Consider the following 6952-nt stretch of genomic DNA (forward strand, 5'->3'; position numbering starts at 1 on the left):
CACGTAAGGAAACAACCACACATCTTAATCAGTTAAAATAATATTCACGATATAATCACGTTACCACGCACTTTATTTGGTGACAGCAAGAGTTTAAATGAACTCATTTTTTTGCACGCCAATCACATAGGCTGCAGGAGAGGAAGCCTCCAGTCAATCCAAAGTTTTGAATAGAGTCCTTTTATCTCCTTGTGGATCAAGAGGTTATTTTTGAGAACGCAGCAAGCATTGCACATTGCTAGCCGGACTTGATTCTTAGAACTCGAAACCTTCTGATTACCTTAGGCAGAAATGAAAACTTCGTAATGCGCATGCCAACTGCTATTGATATTTCCTAACAATATGTTATGAACTTTGTAAACACTGTTATTCTCCAATTCTCTTCAAAATGCGCGCCTTATTGTTCACAGATCCGAAAACTGTGTTTTTCGTCAAGGAAAACACCGTGAGTCTCTTTGGTTTCTGTACCATATTTTTCTTCCACAAAAACATCTATAGCCTAGTGGTGATCTTTAGGCGGGAACTCTGTGGGGTTTATTAAACTGAAAGCAAAAAACCTTTCGCATCCTCTCTAAGCACGGCATCAAAATAGAAGTACTTATGGTTTAGGCAAAATGGAGAGGAATTCCTCAACATAGCTTTTGGATTTTCACGGAGAACTGCCTGATTGCTTTGTGATGGCATATGAATTAAAACATTGCCTTAGGATGACCAGCTCCTAAACAAGATTTTAGTAACATTTCTTCAAATTTTCACTGTCACGTATATGCCATCACATTAAAGTAGTAGGATGGCCTTGGAAGTTAAGTCGGAAAAATTGACCCAATAGTTGTGAACACTAGGCGTTTTCATTTTAAAGAGAGCCTTTTGCGGCCTAAATATACGAGTTAAGAAACTATTGCAATAAGTGTAAAGAATCAGGCCTGTATGCACTGTCCTCTCGCTCGTAAGATTGACAGCGGCAGTTTCAAGCTCCACATCTATTACCAAACTTCAAAATCTTGGTTTCTGGTGAAGGCGAATGCGTATTCGAAGAGGGACAAAAAAAAGCGCGAAGCAAAGGACAAAGTCAATGAGAGGTCAGCAATGTGGTTTTTACTCTGGAAGCTTACGTTTATTCTACTGCAAAAGCAGACAAAAACGATAACAAGAAAACTATTGCAGCAGATATTCCTCATTTTGTTTCATATATTACAACCTGCACTGACGCATTGATTCTGCATCTTATTCAATAGTGAACCATTCGAATACGTGGTGCGTCGCTTGTGCTCGTCCATTTTTTTCTAAAACGGCATTTTTGTAAGAGTGGCTTACGTCGCATTGTCTACGATCATTAGCCCAGCGGCTAAGGACCATGCTGCTGTGGGAGCCGGCCTACTGACTCTACATAGGACTCAAATAAGAGCGAGTTTGACCCTGGCAACTACGCCCACATGAAAATAGCTTGTTGTAAATGATTTTCCAGCAATTCAGAAAATATTTAGAGCATAATTCCTCCCACGCCTTCCTTAACGCTCACGTTCTTACTTTATCAGCCATGTTTGATAAACATGCAATTGGGTTAGATTCGTAGCGCGCGAACTTGCGGTTTTCAATGCGACTGCGATTGTCGTGCGATGGCACCATTGCAAGAGTGCGTAGTCAAAAAGCTCTTCAGGTCAGCCGGATAGAATATGACGCTGAAGGTGGAAGACTTTATTTACTCTTTTTTGTCATTTTCTTCATAGTTTTGTAGAGGCCGCTTTTGAGAACATCAAAACATTTTATGGCGTCGACGCCAAGGGCGCCTCTCTAGAGAGTCTTTAATCTTTTTTCTATGCTAATCGCATTCATAATTCCTTCTGTACTCTTGTACGCACCGGACTTGCGCTCCCTTTAGACTTGATTACCGCCCCACTTTCCAGCACAGCCTTATGTGCAGACGCACAAGTGGTAGCTGTTTTCTTTCAGGGGGCTGTAACTACACTCTATTCGATGGTTTGTCTGTCTGTCTTTTCTTGCCAGGAAGAAAGAAAAGGAAAGTGCACAGGCCTGCCCACTGGCTCAAGCCGAGCTATAGTCACTGCCACGTGCAGATAGAAGAGTTCATAGATTGGATAGAAAGACAGGATAGAAAAGAAGCGCGGTATAATGACCCAGGCCGATCCCGGAGGCAGTGCAATACCGGGCCAACCGGTGGCGGAAGTGAAGCAATCTTCAAGCACTCCGCCACATTTAAAAAAATAAGTTGAATTGGGACCCGTATCAGATATTCTACGGGGTCATTTTGGTCGGAGCAGCAACATAACTTATACGCAGATAGCCACCACATGAGAAACAAGCGATTCATCCGCGATTGTTGCAACCCACTTTTGCTCCCGACAATACCTTCACTACATCCTGTACAGCAAGAAATAAAATTATTAAATTTGCCTCCTCCTCTTTATCTACCTATCTATCTATCTATCTATCTATCTATCTATCTATCTATCTATCTATCTATCTATCTATCTATCTATCTATCTATCTATCTATCTATCTATCTATCTATCTATCTATCTATCTATCTATCTATCTATCTATCTATCTATCTATCTATCTATCTATCTATCTATCTATCTATCTATCTATCTATCTATCTATCTATCTATCTATCTATCTATCTATCTATCTATCTATCTATCTATCTATCTATCTATCTATCTATCTATCTATCTATCTATCTATCTATCTATCTATCTATCTATCTATCTATCTATCTATCTATCTATCTATCTATCTATCTATCTATCTATCTATCTATCTATCTATCTATCTATCTATCTATCTATCTATCTATCTATCTATCTATCTATCTATCTATCTATCTATCTATCTATCTATCTATCTATCTATCTATCTATCTATCTATCTATCTATCTATCTATCTATCTATCTATCTATCTATCTATCTATCTATCTATCTATCTATCTATCTATCTATCTATCTATCTATCTATCTATCTATCTATCTATCTATCTATCTATCTATCTATCTATCTATCTATCTATCTATCTATCTATCTATCTATCTATCTATCTATCTATCTATCTATCTATCTATCTATCTATCTATCTATCTATCTATCTATCTATCTATCTATCTATCTATCTATCTATCTATCTATCTATCTATCTATCTATCTATCTATCTATCTATCTATCTATCTATCTATCTATCTATCTATCTATCTATCTATCTATCTATCTATCTATCTATCTATCTATCTATCTATCTATCTATCTATCTATCTATCTATCTATCTATCTATCTATCTATCTATCTATCTATCTATCTATCTATCTATCTATCTATCTATCTATCTATCTATCTATCTATCTATCTATCTATCTATCTATCTATCTATCTATCTATCTATCTATCTATCTATCTATCTATCTATCTATCTATCTATCTATCTATCTATCTATCTATCTATCTATCTGTCTGTCTGTCTGTCTGTCTGTCTGTCTGTCTGTCTGTCTGTCTGTCTGTCTGTCTGTCTGTCTGTCTGTCTCTCTATCTATCTATCTATCTATCTGTCTGTCTGTCTATCTATCTATCTATCTATCTATCTATCTATCTATCTATCTATCTATCTATCTATCTATCTATCTATCTATCTATCTATCTATCTATCTATCTATCTATCTATCTATCTATCTATCTATCTATCTATCTATCTATCTATCTATCTATCTATCTATCTATCTATCTATCTATCTATCTATCTATCTATCTATCTATCTATCTATCTATCTATCTATCTATCTATCTATCTATCTATCTATCTATCTATCTATCTATCTATCTATCTATCTATCTATCTATCTATCTATCTATCTATCTATCTATCTATCTATCTATCTATCTATCTATCTATCTATCTATCTATCTATCTATCTATCTATCTATCTATCTATCTATCTATCTATCTATCTATCTATCTATCTATCTATCTATCTATCTATCTATCTATCTATCTATCTATCTATCTATCTATCTATCTATCTATTGTAACGGAAAACAGGGAGACAGGTCGCTAACCAGCAGAATACAGCAAGCAGCCAGCCAGCCAGCGAGAGACACTTCAACGTCTTCGAAGACACTTCAGCGCCACCTGAGAACACCAGGTGGCATTAGTCCCCCTCCAAAAAAAAAGAAAAACAAAAGCGGGGTTGCAGTATGGGCAGTGGAAAGAGAAAAAAAAACAGCACAAGCACACAAAAATGTACAAGGGAGGTGGGCGAAGGTGTCCCACGCGAAAACTAGCAGAACACTGAGCGTACTATCCATTACCGCGTGAAGTAGGGTTTCATGCGGACAACGTGCACAACCTCAGAGCGGGGTGGACGACGCTGAGGCTGCACAGTCCCGTCAGGAAGAACTTCGTAGGTCACTTCGGTGACGCGGCGCAAAACTCGGTACGGTCCAAAGTAACGGCACATCAGTTTTTCAGACAAGCCTGGGCGGCGTACCGGGGTCCACACCCAAACTTGGTCTCCCGGATGGTATTCGACGTGCCGATGACGGAGGTTGTAGCGGCGTGCATCCGTGCCCTGCTGCCGCTGAATGTGAAGACGGGCAAGTTGACGTGCTTCCTCGGCGCGCTGAGCGAACTGCTCGGCGTCTGGCGTGAGTGGGTGGTCATCAGTGCTGCATGGAAGCATTGCATCCAGCATCGTCTGAACGTCACGTCCGTAGACCAGACGAAATGGTGTAAATCGGGTCGTCTCCTGGGTGGCCGTGTTGTAAGCGTATGTGACGTACGGGAGAATCTCGTCCCAGGTTTTGTGCTGCGAGTCTATGTACATTGCGATCATGTCGGCGATCGTTCTGTTGAGTCTATCTGTGAGCCCGTTCGTCTGTGGGTGATAGGCAGTAGTTTTGCGATGGTTCGTGTGACTGAGCTCGAACACGTCGCGCATGAGCTGTGCCGTAAACGCCGTACCTCGATCAGTGATTACGTGGGACGGTGCGCCATGACGCAGCACGATTGGTTGCATAAAAAACTGGGCGATCTCAGATGACGTACCGCGCTGCACCGCTTTAGTTTCCGCATACATTGTTAAATAGTCGGTCGCGACTATGATCCATTTATGACCGGCCGATGACACAGGGAATGGGCCCAGAAGATCGATGCCGACTTGATCAAAAGGCGTCCGAGGGGGTTCAATAGGTTGGAGCAAGCCCGCTGGCTTGAGAGGAGGCGCCTTACGACGTTGGCAATCGCGGCAGCCTCTGACGTAACGCTGGACGGCGTGAGAAAGTTTGGGCCAATAATACGCCTGGCGCACGCATGCAAGTGTGCGGGCAAAGCCCAAGTGGCCGGAGGTCGGCTAATCGTGACAAGCAAGAAGGATATCGGCGCGGAGATCTGCCGGAACGACGAGGAGGTGCGCTCGGTCAACAGTGCTGGAGTTTTTCTTAAACAAAATGCCGTTCCGGAGACAGAAGGCCGGCAGGTTTCTAGAAAATTGTCGGGGTACGACAGAAGCTCGGCCCTCCAGATAATCAATGATAGGTCGCAGGTCTGGGTCAGCTCGCTGGCGGGTCATTAGGTCTAAGGCGCTGACAACTCCAATAAAACCACTCTCGTCCTCTATGCTATCATCCGCTAACCCGACGGGCGCGCGAGAGAGTGCGTCAGCGTCTTCGTGCGTCTGGCCAGATTTGTGCACAATGGTGTAATCGAATTCTTGGAGGCGGAGGCTCCATCGGGCTAGGCGCCCCGATGGGTCGCGAAGATTTGCAAGCCAGCACAACGAATGGTGGTCGGTAACTACTTTGAACGGGCGGCCGTAGAGGTACGGACGAAATTTCATGGTTGCCCACATAACCGCAAGGCATTCTTTTTCTGTGGTCGAATAGTTTGTTTCAGCGCGAGAAAGCGTGCGGCTTGCATACGCGATGACCCTTTCCACGCCACCTTGGTGTTGGACGAGTACGGCGCCGAGGCCGACGTTGCTCGCGTCGGTGTGGACTTCGGTTTCAGCCTGTTCATCAAAGTGCGCAAGAACAGGGGATGTTAGCAGTCGTCTGCGCAGCTCGGCAAAAGCCTCCTGCTGCTCGGCAGCCCACACGAACTGTGTATCATTGCGCGTGAGGTGGTACAGGGGTGCGGCAATCTTTGAAAAGTCGGCGATGAAGCGGCGGTAATATGCGCACAGACCCAAAAAACGTTGCACACTTTTCTTTGTTGCAGGAACAGGAAAGTTGGCGACGGCAGCAGTTTTCTCGGGGTCGGGCTTAACGCCATCGGCACTCACGAGGTGACCGAGAAACTTCAACTCTTTGTACCCAAAGTGGCACTTCTCGGGCTTTAGCGTTAAGTCGGCCGATCGGAGGGCATCTAATACTGTCCTCAGGCGTTCAAGGTGTTCGGCAAAGGTTTCGGAAAATACGACGACATCATCGAGATAAACCAAACAAGTTTGCCATTTTAGTCCAGCGAGAACGGTATCCATCATCCGCTGGAAAGTTGCCGGCGCTGAACATAGCCCAAAAGGTAGCACTTTAAATTCGTACAGTCCGTCGGGTGTCACGAACGCCGTTTTTTCGCGGTCCCGCTCGTCGACCTCTATCTGCCAGTACCCACTCTTTAAATCAATGGAGGAGAAGTACTGGGCGCGACGAAGTCTGTCGAGCGAGTCGTCGATACGAGGCAGCGGGTAGACGTCTTTTTTGGTGATGTTGTTCAGTTTCCGATAATCCACGCAGAAGCGGAGTGTCCCATCCTTTTTCTTCACCAGCACGACAGGTGAAGACCAGGGGCTGCTGGAAGGTTGAATGATTCCATCTGAAAGCATCTCCTTCAACTGCGTTTGGATCGCCTCACGCTCCTTCGGTGAGATACGGTACGGCTGCTGATGGATGGGGCGGGCATCGTCGGGCGTAATGATGCGGTGCTTGAGAAGAGCCGTTTGCCGGACT

The 6952-nt window shown here is 43.7% G+C and overlaps 1 pseudogene; it reads right to left on the minus strand.

Annotated features, from left to right (window-relative positions):
- Window positions 1–2130: 2130 nt before the first annotated feature.
- Window positions 2131–2252, minus strand: LOC144130719 (U2 spliceosomal RNA; annotated as a pseudogene).
- Between the last annotated feature and the right edge of the window lie 4700 nt (window positions 2253–6952).

The sequence above is a fragment of the Amblyomma americanum genome, chromosome 4 (genome assembly GCF_052857255.1).
Source record: "Amblyomma americanum isolate KBUSLIRL-KWMA chromosome 4, ASM5285725v1, whole genome shotgun sequence".
In the NCBI taxonomy this organism is placed as follows: domain Eukaryota; kingdom Metazoa; phylum Arthropoda; class Arachnida; order Ixodida; family Ixodidae; genus Amblyomma; species Amblyomma americanum.